The following is a 15332-nucleotide window of genomic DNA, read 5'->3' as shown; positions in this document are numbered from 1 at the left end:
GATCAGGTTAATTTATGGGACATTTGTCACACACAAAAAAAGTTCTTTTAACTCCAGCCCATTTTAAAGCAGTAGAATCCTGGGGCCAGCTCTCCAGGTGCTCAAAGAAGCAGGACACTCTTCTCACGAGGGATTTAACTGTGCCCATATCTACTAGGAACACACACAGCCAGACACTGATGATCAAAGGGGCTCCTAAAACCCAGAGCAGGCAATTCCATGTCCCAGCAAGTTAAGACTCCGGCCAGAGGAGAAGTTCACCTGGAACTGCTTCTTACTGACAGAGAGAGGGCCAGAGACACTACAGGAGAGGGAAAGGCATGAAGCCTGACAGCTGAGGGGGGACACTCAGAGATGAGGAAGGGCACAGAAAGGCAGCTAGCCCTGATAATCACTATGACCCCCATAATTCTTCCTCTAGCTGCTCTCACTCTTCCCCATCTCCTGGGACCTGAGGACCAAACACTCCTTGTGTTCTCTCCTTCCCTCCGATTGCCCACAACCCTCCTTGCTACCAGTCCTCCCAAATTCTCTGATATAGTACCTAGCTATAAAAAGGAAATAAGGACAGCCCAGAGAATTATAGACCAGTCAGTTTAATTTTGGTAACCAGAAAGAAAGTGGACCAAATAATTAAAAAATCAGTTTCTAAGCATCGTGAAGAAAACAAGGTGAGAAGTAACTGTCAACATGGATTTGCCAAGAAGAAATCACATCAAATCAACCTAATATCCCTCCTTGACACGGTAACAAGTAGAGCCCTGCGTGGATACAAAAAGGTGTATCCACATCTGATCCTGTGGATTGGACATCCACAGATACAAAGCGTATACCCGCAGATTTGCAGGGCTCTAGCAACAAGCCTTTTGGCTGTGGGGGAGCAGTACATGTGATATAACTTGACTTTCTGATACTGTCTCATGTGACCTCTTAAGCAAACTAGGGAAATATAGACTAGACAAACCTACAATAAGATGGGTGCACAACTGGTTGGAAAACTATAGTCAGAGTAGATGTCAATGGTTCACAGCCAAGGTGGAAGGGCATATCAAGTGGGGTCCCTCAGATCTCTCTTGGGTCCAGTTCTATTCAGCCGTTTTAATCCAGCCCTCAAGCTCCTACTTTGGCACTCCTGCCAGTGAGCTGGGTCGGGGGCCACTCCACACAGCTCCCAGAAGCAGCAGCATGGCCCCCTCCAGCACTGCAGCTGGGGAGCAGGGTCTGTGATGGGTTGGGTCACAGAAACTCCCTCAAGACTGTCACTAGATGTGCTGGGATACCACTGAGAGCCAGTGGCAAAGCCAGGTTTTACCAGGAGGGGGAGCAAACAAACAAAAAAGGTGTCGAAGCTGTGGAAAAAAAGAAAAGAAAAGAAAAGAAAAGAAAAACCCAAGTCTTGCCACCAAAGACCCGGAGCAGCTGAAGGACCTGCTGCCAAATTGCTGCCACGGACCCAGAGTGGCTGAAGAACCCACCTTCAAATTGCCGCCAAAGACCCAGAGCAGCTGAGGTGAGTGTAAAAATTAAAAAGGTGCCATTCTGGGGGAATGTGCTAAGTGGGGAGCAGCCGCTCCCCTCCCCCCCCCCCAACTACACTACTGCTGAGAGCAAACCCCCTTGCCAGAGAAGGCTTCCCTCCACTCCCCCCTTGCTGCGTAAGACACTCCAGTCAGCTAACAGCACAAACCAAGAGGTTGGGCCACGCCCCTCTGTAGTGCACAGAAACAGATTCACTTAGCCCAGGGGTTTCTCAGTTAATGGAGACTTTCCCAGCACCCAGTATTCAATTTTTCTGGGTGCCTAAACCTCAAATGTATCTGTTTTACTCTGTATAAAGTTTATACAAGGTAAACTCATAAATTGTCTGCCCTCTGTAACACTGATAGAGAGATATACATAGCTGTTCCCCCCCCACCCCCCGTATTACTTACTTACTCTGGGTTAATTAATAAGCAAACGTGATTTTATTAAGTAGAAAGAGTAGGATTTAAGTTGTTCCAAGTAATAACAGACAGAACAAAGTAAGTTACCAAGTAAAATAGAACAAAACACATAAGTCTAAGCCTAATACAGTAGAAGACTGAATACAGGTAAATCTCACCCTCAAAGATGTCCCAATAAGCTTCTTTCACAGACTAGACTCCTTCCTAGTCTAGGCCCAATCCTTTTCAGACCAACGTTGTAGTTTATAGCCTGGGTCCAGCAATCACTCACACCTCCGTAGTTACTGTCCTTTGTTCCAGTTTCTTTCAGGCATCTCTTTGGGGTGGAGAGGCCACCTCTTGAGCCAAGTGAAGATAAAATGGAGAGGCTTCCAGGGCCTTTTATAGTCTCTCATTTGGGCAGAAAACCCTTTTTCTTCTATGCAAAATCACAGCAACAAGATGGAGTTTGTAGCCACCTGGGCAAGTCACATGTCCATGAATGATTCAGCTTTTTGCAGGCCAACGCCACTGTTTACATGTTAGTTTGAACGTTCCCAGAAAAGCTCAGATGTTGGTGTGGCATCTCCCAAAGTGCATTGTCAGTTAAGTGTTTCTTGATTGGGCACGTAGAATAGTCTTTTCTCAAGAAGCTGACCAAATGCTCCACTGATGCTACTTAGAATCAAACACACAGAGATACAAGTACATAGCCAATATTCATAACTTCAAATACAAAAGTGATACACACATACAGACAGCATAATCATAACCAGCAAATTACAACCTTTCCAGACACTTTACTTGACCTCCTTTGTACAAGATTGATGCAGCTATAGGACCTTGGTTGCCACAATGATCTGCAGTTGGCCACTGGGAGCTGCGATTGGCCAAACCTGAGGACGCAGCAGGTACACAAACCGGCCCGGCCCGCCAGTGGCTTTCCCTGCACAAGCGGCAGAACAAGTTTGGGAACCACTGATCTAGACGGTCATAGTTCATGTCAATAACGTCACACCCTGCTCCTGAACTTACTGCCAGATACTTGGACACTATCCATGGCAGAGGCAGTACTTGTAAAATCCCTGTTTGTCTCTGGTTACACATCCTCCCAGTACTTTTAAACCCTATGATGTCACTCGCAGGTGTTCTAGCAAGATTTGGGGTTCCTGGTCCCTGGATGCCGGAAAACATGTTGGGATGTAGTATTGCTAACAGACTGCAGATAGCAATAACTGTTAAAGTGCAGGTGTCTTGGCATTTAGCCACCAATGCCATGAGGTAGTGTGCCTCAGTTTCCCCTTCCGCACAGCCACGTAGACCTGTTATGCTTTTGCTGCTGTGCCTCACTTCCAGTCTGTTTACAGGTATAAGCTGAAAAGCAACATGCTTGTGGGACTGTTTTGTCACCATCCTTATCATGTACAAAAGTTTTTTCCACAAATCAGGTATGTCACACATCTTTAAAGGGTTTACTATTAGTATTAACACCTTTGTCTTGACCCTCTAGATGAAGTAGCAAAAGATACAAGATTAACAGCAAATCTACGGTGGACAGGCTCTGTTCGCATAATTTAGCTTGTTTAGGGCTGGTCTACACTACGGGGGAAAAAAATCGATCTTAGATACGCAACTTCAGCTACGTGAATAACGTAGCTGAAGTTGAAGTATCTAAGATCAAATTACTCACCGTCCTCACGGAGCGGGATCGATGTCCGTGGCTCCCCGTCGATTCCGCAACTCCGTTCAGGTTGGTGGAGTTACAGAATCGATATAAGCGCATTTGGGGATCGATATATCGCATCTAGATGAGTGTCTATTGCATTTCCCAGTTCTTCTGTGTACCATGGTAGGGGTTTAGACACAGAGTCTCCTGTCTCTCTGGAGGAGGCTCTCAATTCAGGCATGTGTTTGAGGATTTGGCAAGGAAAGGGTGCACTGCAACCATGCCTGCCCTCGGCTCCTCCCTCTGGAATTCCTTTGGATTTGACTCCACCCTCTTGTGAAGCTTCCCAAATGCACAGTTGTTCTTCCCCCAGCTTTGATTAGACAGTGTTCTCTTTCACAATGGTAGCACAAACAACATTCTTTAACGGAATGTTTTGGATTGGTAAGATACCCTCGGTCACCCCACTCTTTGTTCCCAACAGGTCAGCTGGGTGGACTCTCCCCTCCAGGAGATCTGACCCCCGTCTTCCTTCAAAACCTGATCCATAGGTGAGGGGTCCGGCTTTTTAGATGCAGACTCTTCACCCTCCTCCTTGGGAAAAACCTCCCTACAAAAGGTGGGCAGACCTTCCTGTCCTCCCTCACCTTCTGTCTGGACTTCCCTCTCTGGGTTCCCCTCTGAGGCAGACACTCCTGTGTCCCCCCTAAAGCAGAGTGACCACTGTCACGATTTTTAGCAGTTTGTCCCACGTCCCGACCGAAGTAGAGTCAGGATGCCATTTGTCCCAATATTTTGTTTTGGACTTTTTTTTGTTGTTGTTGTTACACTTACCCATCCGGTGGGTCCCTCAGTCACTTATGGTCTTCGGCGGCATTTCGGCAGTGGGTGCTTCTGTCTTTGGCGGCAAGACTTATTACCCTCTGCCAAAATGCCACCAAAGACCCTCAGTGACTGAAGGACCCTCCACTGAATTGCCACCGAAGACCCACATGGGTGAGTCCTGATATTTTACAGTTAGCATCTGGTCACCCTACCCAAAAGGGAAGATGATGCCAGTCCACCTGTGTGTTCACAGCTACCAGTTATGATAGATCCTTCACTGGCCAGCAAAATCCACGCCCCCGCCCTTCACTTAGGTTGGGCTTGCCTCCAGCTAGAGTCCTTGGGGTCTGTTCCCACCACAGCAGTCCACCAGGACCTCAACTTCCATCTCCGGGACACATGTCTCTGTGCAGCCCAGGGCTGCAACTTTCTGGCAGTCAGCAGCTGGGAAGGCCTCCTTGTTACAAGGTGGAACATTCCACTCCCCCAGCATGATGATCACAGGACACAAGCTGGCTCTATCCAGCCCTTCCTGCAGGGACCTGCCTTGAGCCCTGGGCCTATGGGGAACTGCTTCTGCCCCCAAAGCTGCATTTTTCACTGCTACAGAGGAATAAAAAAGACACTCGCCCATTCCCCCTGCAGCACATGTGACTTCACCCTCCACCATGAGGATTTTAGCACAAGATTCCTTCTTGCTGCTAACAAACCCTAGGACACGTTCTTCAACATCAAAGAAATAATTTCCCAGTAGAAACGATGCAAAATTGTGTGCCACTGCTGCAACAGTCCGCTCAGCATGCAAATCATCAGTTTCCATGTGTACCTTAGCTAAAGGTGCAAGGACTTTGTAACCTCCCACCAATTCTAATTCTGCCATTTTCCCTGGCAACAAATCCTTCTCCTGGATCAGGTCCCTCCTGACCACAGAAATTTCTGCACCAGTGTCTCTCCATCCTTGGAGTACTTTGTCAACACATTTAACAGCATGCATGTGCTCACTGCTTGGTTGTGTAGAACAGGGCCGTCTTTAGGATTTATAGGGCCCTAGGCAGTATTATTAAACTGGTGCCCCTATGCCGGATGGCAGCCCAAGCTCACAGCCTGGTGGGGGAGGGGGAGGAGGGACTTGACAGCAAAGGATAATGAGATGCCCGGCCTGCCTCATGGTGGCGGAGATCCCCGCAGAGACTTCCATGCACTCTCCCTCATGCAGAATGGACATGAAGAAAGTACCTAATTAAAAGCACTAAAATTTGGGAATAAAAAATGTCAGTCACAGGTTTTTTGATATGCCCTGAAGTTTGTCAGAGATTTATTTGCAAAAACTTCATAGTAAGGGTGAGTCAGCTGTCCTGCTGAATACAACATTACATATAATGGAATACATGATGCAGCTCTTCTCTGTTTTACATTTTCTTCATCAGTATTTCTATGTTGAATTTATATTTTAAATGTACTCATATCTTGAGCCAGCATTCCAGATTACCACATATTTAACTCACTGAAACAAAGACATTCTTTTAAATTAATCAGAGAGGTTTAGTGTGTTCATAACAATGTTCATTGCTTTTAGAAAAAGGGAACAGTAATTTACTTTGTGTGATCTCCATAACAAGAGACATGGTTATGAAATTTCACCAACTTCAAAAAATATGTTTCCAAAGATTTTAGGTATAACAAGGATTTTGTCTTACTAAGGTACTGATTTTGCTGGAGGGTTCTTTTAAAACTAGTTTGTCGGATAGTCAGAAGTAAAGAAAGGGAACTCTTTGCCCAGCTATCTGGAAGGGAAGGACTGTTGTCCCTTTAAGGGCTCTCTTCAGTGGGGAGTGGGGGGAGAGGTGGTGAAGGGCTGGACAGAAAGGACAGGAAGACTTGGAAGCACTTTTTTTTTTTAAACTATAGTAATTAAAATGTGTATTTTAGATAAGGGAGGTCTTTTGAAGGATTTATTTAAAAAACTGTGTGTGAAGATCCACACATTTAAGGCTAAAGATGATTGTGCATCTAAAACTCTATGCAAGCATTTTTTAGAAATGTGATTTTATAATCTTCACCAGCTCACTAATGAAATATTTTAAAAGCAAATTTTAAACTAAGGTCCTGTAGACTGACATATTCTGTGTAAATATTACATTAATGCACAGCTGTTTTTGTCAGTAAAGTCAGAAACTGACAGTATAAAAATTTATTTGGGCATAAGCTTTCGTGGACATCTGAGGAAATGGGTTCTAGTCCACAAAAGCTTATGCCCAAATAATTTGTTAGTCTTTGAGGTGACACAAGGACTCGTCCTTGTTTTTGCTGATACAGACTAACAGGACTACCACTCTGAAACCTGTCAGTATATACCTTGGGGTTGGCAAATGCCTGTTAAATGGCTTTATTACCCCTTGAATGTCTCTTTAACAGTTTCAATGTTGTACTAATTGGTCTGGCAGGCTGGAGGTTTTTTCGCTTTTAACTACTAGATTCCCTCCCAAGGAAGACTCACCAGGCTAGAGCAGCCATCTGTGGGAGCCTGCAGGAAGGGTCAAAACAGGGATAGGAAAACAAGAGGGTGGACACTAAGACCCAGTGGTGCCCCAAATTTTCAGGTGCCCTACGCAGCTGCCTATATTGCCTATGCCTAAGGACGGCCCTGGTGTAGAAGCAACCTTTACAAATCCTGTGTGGAAAGAGGCAGCAGCCTGGGATACCCCTGTGCTCTGAGAGCTTCATGTGGTACCTGCTGCCTGTTTCCATGCAGCCAAGGACATTTATTTCTCAGGTGTTGAGTGGATTTACAATGATAGCACCTTTTGGGCTCCTCTGCACGTACAGGAGATTTGGGATGAGTAACAGGGGAATGGGGAGGTGAATGCCCAGCTTCCATTTTTCCCAGGGATAAAACAGTGATTCTACTTTCCACCAACCCTGTATCCCTCTGCCACAGGTTTATGTTTAATTACAGCTTATGAATGCTCATAAGAGTCTGCAAACTCAGCTAATTCCCCCACTGCATTCACCTTTTTGTCCCACAAATACTGTTTTACATCATCACTGCACATATTCAGGAATTGTTCCCGCGTAACCAAATCACACATTTCTTCCAAGCTTGTAATGCCTTTTCCCCTCACCCACTTGTCAAACAAATCTCTCACTTCATTTACATAGGCTACATTACTCAATCCAGATCCCCTCTTAGGAGACTCCTGAATTTAACCTTGTAAGGTTTCAGGTGTAATCTGAAACTGTTTCAAAACCAGTTCCTTAAATTTACCACAATTTGAAGCATCAAGTGGCATCTTATTGAATATGTCCAGAGCTCTCCCAGTCAACTTTGCTACCAATGTGGTCATCTTTTGATCTTCAGGAATTGCATGGAGGATGCACCATCTCTCAAAGGTGATGAAATATTCAGCAATATCACTGGATTCAACATACTGTGGGGATAATTGTTCCCATTTATGGATTTTGGGAAAGTGGTTTTGGCTGCTGAAGGGTTTTGTCTCTTCCATTCCATTCCGTTCATGCTTCTGGGTCTCAATCTGGGCTTGTATTTCTCTGTCTTTTAACGCTAAGGCTAGCTGCTTCTCTCTTTCCTTCTCCTCCTGAGCATGTTGCCTCTCCCTTTCCTTCTCCTCCTGGGCAGCTTTCTGTTCCTCAATTTGTCTTTTAATTCCATGACTCTTTTGTGAGCAGCTTCCTCCCTGGCTGCTTCTGCCTCCATAGCCCTTCTGTGTGCAGCCTCCTCCCTGGCTGCTTCTGCTTCTTCAAGCCTCATTTGAAACTTGCGGTCCTTTGTCTTCTCTTCTGCTTCCAGTCTGGCCAGCTCTACTTCTGTGGCTGCCTCACTGGTAGTCATTTTCCTGCTTTCTTGTGCTTATTTCCCTTACCCAAAATTAACAAACAGAAAATAACAAACCAGTAACCATTTTGTCTGTTCTCCAGCCACCACACCCAAAACTCACTTAAAATTACTATTAGGGTCTCAAAGCAACCAGCTGTGCACAGATCCTGCTCAACTATTCCACTGTGATGGGTTGGGTCACAGAAACTCCCTCAAGACTGTCACTAGATGTGCTGGGATACCACTGAGAGCAAACCCCCCTGCCAGACAAGGCTTCCCTCCACTCCCATCTTGCTGAGTTACACATTCCAGTCAGCTACAGCACAGACCAAGAGGTTGGGCCACGCCCCCATGCAGTGCACAGAAACTAAGATTCACTTACGCCAGTGGGGAGGACTTTCCCAGCACCAAGTATTCAGTCTTTCTGGGAGCCCAAACCCCAAATGAATCTGTTTTACTCTGTATAAAGCTTATACAGGGTAAAGCTCATAAATTGTCCACCCTCTATAGCACTGATAGATATACACAGCAGTTTGCTCCCCCAGGTATTAATTACTGAGTTAATTAATATGCAAAAGTGATTTTATTAAGTATACAGAGTGGGATTTAAATGGCTCCAAGTAATAACTTACTTTGTTCTGTTTGTTACCAAGCAAAATAAAAACAAAAACACACAAGTCTAAGCCTAATACATAGGAAACTGAAAACAGGTAAATCTCACCCTCAGAGATGTCCCAATAAACTTCTCCTACAGACTAGTTTTCTTCCTAGTCTGGGACCGATCCTTTTCAGACCAACGTTGTAGTTTACGGCCTGAGTCCAGCAATCACTCACACCCCCGTAGTTACTGTCCTTTGTTCCAGTTTCTTTCAAGCATCTCTTTGGGGTGGAGAGGCCATCTCTTGAGCCAAGTGAAGATAAAATGGAGAGGCTTCCAGGGCCTTTTATAGTCTCTCTTGTGGGTGGAAACCCCTTTGTTCTTCTGTGCAAAATCACAGCAACAAGATGGAGTTTGTAGCCACATGTCCATGAATGATTCAGCTTTTTGCAGGCCAACATCACTGTTTACATTTTACATTGTTTAGTTTGAACATTCCCAGGAAAGCTCAGATGTGGATGTGGCGTCTCCCAAAGTATGTTGTCAGTCAAGTGTTTCTTGATTGGGCACTTGATCAGAATAGTCCTCTCTCAAGAAGCTGACCAAATGCTTCACTGATGCTACTTTAGAATCAAACACAATGAGATACAAGTACATAAGCAATATTCACAACTTCAAATACAAAAATGATACACACATACAGACAGCATAATCATAACCAGCAAATTACAGTCTTTCCATAGACACCTTATTTGACCTCATTTGTGCAAGATTTGGTGCAACTATAGGATCCTGTTTGCTACAATGATCTATATGGTCACAGTTCATGTCAATAACATCACAGGGATGGGGGCTGCTCCACGAGGGTCCTGGAAGCAGCAGCATGGGCCCCTCCGGCACTCCAGCTTGGAAGCAGGGTCGGGGGCCATGCCACGCGGCTCCTGGAAGCAGCTGTATGGCCCCCCAGCCCCCGGTTCCTATGCGCAGGGGCCTCCACTCTGCATGCTGCCCCTGCCCCAAACGCTGCCCCTGCAGCTCCCATTGGCCAGGAACTGCAGAGATAGGTGCTGCCCGGAGCCTGCACCCCTGAGCCTCTCCCTGCACCCCAATCCTCTGCCCCAGCCCTGATCCCCCTCCTGCTCTCTGAACCCCTTGATCCCAGCCCAGAGCATCCTCCTACACCCCAAACCCCTCATCAGCAGACCCACCCCAGAGCCTTCACCCCCAGCCATAGCCTGCACCCCTTCCCGCATCCCAACCTCCTGCCCCAGCCCTAATCCCCCTCCCTCCCTCTGAACCCCTTGATCCCAGCCCAAAGCACCTTCCTAAACACCAAACTCCTCATTCTCAGCTCCACACCAGAGCCCGCAACCCTAGCCGGAGCCCTCACTCCTCCCTTCACCCCCTACTCCCTGTCCTAGCCTGGAGCCCCCTCCCACATCCTGAACTCATTTATGGACCCACCCCAGAGCCCACACCCCCCAACCAGAGCCCTCACCTCCTCCCATATCCCAAACCTAATTTTGTGAGCATTCATGGCCCACCATGCAATTTCTATTCCCAGATGTGGCCCTCTGGCCAAAAAGTTTGCCCTTCCCAGCATAGGGAATATAAAGTTTGCAGACAACACCAAGATGGGAAGAGGCTGTAAGCGCTTTGAAGGACAGCATTAGAATTCAAAATGAGCCTGGCAAACTTGAAAAACAGTCTGAAATAAATAGCATGAAATGCAGTAAGGACAAATGCAAAGTACTACACATAGGAAGGAATAATCAGTTTCACAAATACAAAATGGAAAAAGACTGCCTAAGGAGGAGTACTGCTGAAAAGGATCCGAGGGTTGGAGTGGATCATAAACTAAACAGGACTCAACAATTTAATACTGTTGCAAAAAAAGCGAATATCATTCTGGCATGTATAAGCAGGATGCTGTAAGCAAGATGCAAGAAGTCATTCTTTCACTCTACTCGGCACTGATAAAGCCTCAGCTGGAATATTGCATCCTGTTCTGGGCATCAAACTTTGGGAAAGATGTGGACATATTGGAGAATGTCCAGAGGAAAGCAAATAAAAAATGATTAAAGGTCCAGAAAACATGACCACCGAGGAAAGATGGAGAAAATTTGTTTCTCAGTAAGATTTGTTTAGTCTGGAGAAGAGAAAACTGAGGGGGGACATAAGTCAGCAAGTACATGCAAGGTTATTAGAAAGAGGAGGGTGCTAAATTGTTCTCTTTATCCACTGAGGAAAGCACAAGAAATAATGAGCTTGAATTGCAGCAAGGGAGATTTAGGTTAGACATTAGTAAAAACTTTCCAACTGTCAGGGTAGTTAAGCACTGGAACAAATTACCTAGGATGGAGGTGGAAACTCCATCACTGGAGGTTTTTAAGAACAAGTTGGAAAAAACACCAGTAACAGGTGGTCGAGATAATACTTTGTACTTACTTAGGAATGTGAAATGGTTTTATAGGTGTCATAAACAGATAGCTAAGGGTTAATGTCTTTCACCTGTAAAGGGTTAACAAACAGTGACCTGCAACACCTGACCAGAGGACCAATCAGGAGACAAGATACTTTCAAACCTCGGTGGAGGGAAACCTTTGTTTGTGTTTTTGGCTTTGGCTTTGTTCTCTCTGGGTCCTGGACGGGACTAGAGGTGCAACCAGGTTTCTGCCAATCTCCCTGCTACAGTCTCTTATCTATTCAGAATAGCAAGTAAAAAGGTGGTTATAGTCTTTTAACTTGTTTTTCTTTATTTGCAGATGTGTACTTGCTGGAAGTAGCTTAATTTGTGTTTCTGCTGGAGAAAGCTTCTTTCTATTGTCTATAAGCTAGAAAGATCCTGTAATATTTCATCTTGATTACAGAGACAATTTTTATGTTTTTCCTTCTTTATTAAAGTTTTCCTTATTTTTGTTAGAATCTAATTGATTTTTTGATTATCTTTTGTAAGACTCCAGGGAAGGGAGTCTGCACTCACCAGGGAATTGGTGGGAGAAAGGAAAGGGAGGAGGGAAGAAAAACCTGCTCTCTGCGTTTATCTCTGTATCTCTCTCCAGGGAAGAAGGGAGGGGGAAGGTAACATTCCGCTCGGTGTGGTGATTCAAGGAATTGAATCATGGTGGTCTCCTAGTGTATCCAGGGTGGGAAAGAGCTGGGAGGAAGAAAGGAGGAGGAAGGGAAATGGTTCATTTCCCTTTGTTGTGAGTCTCAAGGAATCTGGGTCTTGTGGGTCCCCAGGGAAGGTTTTGGGGGGACCAGACGGCATCAGGCCCTGGAATTCCTGATTGGTGGCAGTGCTACAGAATCTAAGCTGGTAATTAAGCTTAGAGGACTTAGGCTAGTACCCATATCCTGGACGCTAAGGTCCAGAGTTCGGAATTATATTATGACAATAGGGTCTTAGATGACTCTAGCCTTTATACAGGCTCTCCTAGCTTAGGGTTACGGGAGCAAGCCTTTCAGCCACTGATGCTCGTGCTAGCACATTAACAATAGCTGTGTAGATATTGCAACTCAGGCCTGAGCTCAGGCTCCCAAGCCCATCCCGGCTTGAGAGACCAAGCTCCAGCCCAATGAGAAACATCTACACAATTATATATAGCCTTCCAGCACAAGTCTGGGGACCCAGGCTGGGATGATCTCTCTCAAAGGCAATGTAGACAAACCCATATTGTGCTACTTCCTAGGCTTTGCTTTTTGTAAGCGTGATCCCCACGCCCCACCACTCTCGAGACAAGCCGTTCTGGAGGTAACACCCCTTTGTGTCATGAGGGCACTTCAGTGAGTCCCAATGATTTCAGACTCCTCATAAACACTGTCTCTTTCGGGGTGCTGCAGCCAGTAGGTATTTGCAGCAACACAATACAGCTTTTTCAGAACAAGACCGCACTGCTTAGGCAACTGCAACACAGAGTTTACAGATCCCTTGGTCACTCTGGGAAAGCAAAACTGAACTCTACATTCATTTTGGCAGAATAATCTGCCTGGCTTTTCCAAAGCCTTCTCGATTTCATCTCTCCCTCTCTCTGTCTCCTAGTCTCAGTCCTTTTGCCTTGGATAGTAGCTCATTTCAGTGCTGAGTGTTGTAGGTAGTGTCAATAAAGGTGCACAAGGGTGTGTTCCTGCCAAGAGGGTTGTCAGCTTTTTGGTGACATACATGCTCGTTGTCTCCAGGCCTCAGTGAGGCATAAGTGAAGGCAGTGCCTCAGAAGGAATCCTCACTGCAAAGGTAAAGGGGTGGTGACATTATGAAAGTCAGAGATAGACTGTGTGCAGTAGGCTCAGTGTTTGAGTGCAGGCCAGGGATAGGTAGCTTCTGTTCCCAAAGTGTTCTATAGCGGGGAGAGCAGAGTGCTAGTCTATGTGTCACTGGCCTGATGTGGTGTTGCTAAAACAGGACAGAGTTGAGGCTGAATTGTGGGGTGTTGTGAGCCTTCACGCTTCATTTCTCCTTCTAATAACCGGGTGTCACAGAGTCCCTGGGCGATGCTCTGGAACTGCTCCCCATGAAGCCAGTCAGGACTTTGGGGAGCCTCCCCTCCCTTGGAGCAGACTGTTTTCAGGGCAAGAAGCTCACAAGTCTTCACCTCCTGGGTCTCTCCTTGGAGCATTCAGCATCCTCTGCCCCTCTGTGCGCTTCCCACAGCGAGTCCGCCCCAGCGGGGTCCTGGGAAGCCAAAGGGTCCTGCACCCCCACTTTGCAGTCAGATGTGACTCTCAGCCAGCCAGTAAAACAGAGGTTTATTAGATGACAGGAACATGGTCTAAAACAGAGCTTGTAGGTACAGCAAATGGGACCCCTCGTCCCGGTCCATTCTGGGGGCAGTGAGCCAGACCCCCACGTCTGCACTTCACTCCTCATCTCCAGTCAGTTCCAGACTCCAACCCCTCCAGCCCCTCTTCCTCTGCTTAGTTCCTTTCCCAGGCCAGGAGGTCACCTGATCCCTTTGTCTCCAACACCTTCAGTTGGCACCTTTGCAGAGGAGGGGCCCAGGCCATCAGTTGCTAGGAGACAGAGTGCCAGGCATTTAGGTGCACTGGCCCTTTGCTCTGGTGCAATCACACACCCTTATTCCACCACCTCATAGACTCATAGACTCCAGGACTGGAAGGGACCTCAAGAGGTCATCGAGTCCAGTCCCCTGCCCTCATGGCAGGACCAAATACTGTCTAGACCATCCCTGATAGACATTTATCTAACCTACTCTTAAATATCTCCAGAGATGGAGATTCCACAACTTCCCTAGGCAATCTATTCCAGTGTTTAACTACCCTGACAGTTAGGAACTTTTTCCTAATGTCCAACCTAAATCTCCCTTGCTGCAGTTTAAGCCCATTGCTTCTTGTTCTATCATTGGAGGCTAAGGTGAACAAGTTTTCTCCCTCCTCCTGATGACACCCTTTTAGATACCTGAAAACTGCTATCATGTCCCCTCTCAGTCTTCTCTTTTCCAAACTAAACAAACCCAATTCCTTCAGCCTTCCTTCATAGGTCATGTTCTCAAGACCTTTAAGCATTCTTGTTGCTCTTCTCTGGACCCTCTCCAATTTCTCCACATCTTTCTTGAAATGCGGTGCCCAGAACTGGACACAATACTCCAGTTGAGGCCTAACCAGCGCAGAGTAAAGCGGAAGAATGACTTCTTGTGTCTTGTTTACAACACACCTGTTAATGCATCCCAGAATCACGTTTGCTTTTTTTGCAACAGTATCACACTGTTGACTCATATTAAGCTTGTGGTCCACTATGACCCCTAGATCTCTTTCTGCCATACTCCTTCCTAGACAGTCTCTTCCCATTCTGTATGTGTGAAACTGATTGTTCCTTCCTAAGTGGAGCACTTTGCATTTATCTTTATTGAACTTCATCCTGTTTACCTCAGACCATTTCTCCAACTTGTCCAGATCATTTTGAATTTTGACCCTGTCCTCCAAAGTAGTTGCAATCCCTCCCAGTTTGGTATCGTCCGCAAACTTAATAAGCGTACTTTCTATGCCAACATCTAAATCGTTGATGAAGATATTGAACAGAACCGGTCCCAAAACAGAACCCTGCGGAACCCCACTTGTTATACCTTTCCAGCAGGATTGGGAGCCATTAACAACTACTCTGAGTAAGGTTATCCAGCCAGTTATGCACCCACCTTATAGTAGCCCCATCTAAATTGTACTTTCCTAGCTTATCTATAAGAATATCATGCGAGACTGTATCAAATGCCTTACTGAAGTCTAGATATATCACATCCACCGCTTCTCCCTTATCCACAAGGCTCGTTATCCTATCAAAGAATGTTATCAGATTAGTTTGACACGATTTGTTCTTTACAAATCCATGCTGGCTATTCCCTATCACCTTACCACCTTCCAAGTGTTTGCAGATGATTTCTTTGATTACCTGCTCCATTATCTTCCCTGGCACAGAAGTTAAACTAACTGGTCTGTAGTTTCCTGGGTTGTTTATTATTTCCCTTTTTATAGATG

General features: G+C 45.9%; 1 protein-coding gene and 1 long non-coding RNA gene across 4 annotated transcripts in view; both read right to left on the bottom strand.

The window, feature by feature from the left end:
* The window catches only part of LOC127049840 (zinc finger protein 501-like), a 42405-nt gene that overhangs the window by 15431 nt on the left and 11642 nt on the right, over positions 1-15332 (bottom strand). The gene's annotated exons all lie outside the window — the stretch shown is intronic.
* Positions 1946-11557, bottom strand: LOC127049852 (uncharacterized). The gene is made up of 2 exons (XR_007774088.1): positions 9085-11557; positions 1946-2216 (listed from the first exon to the last, which is right to left on the bottom strand). It is a non-coding gene; the product is annotated as an uncharacterized LOC127049852 (long non-coding RNA).

The sequence above is a fragment of the Gopherus flavomarginatus genome, chromosome 4 (genome assembly GCF_025201925.1).
Source record: "Gopherus flavomarginatus isolate rGopFla2 chromosome 4, rGopFla2.mat.asm, whole genome shotgun sequence".
NCBI lineage: Eukaryota > Metazoa > Chordata > Testudines > Testudinidae > Gopherus > Gopherus flavomarginatus.
This window is presented reverse-complemented; position numbering and strand designations above follow the sequence as displayed.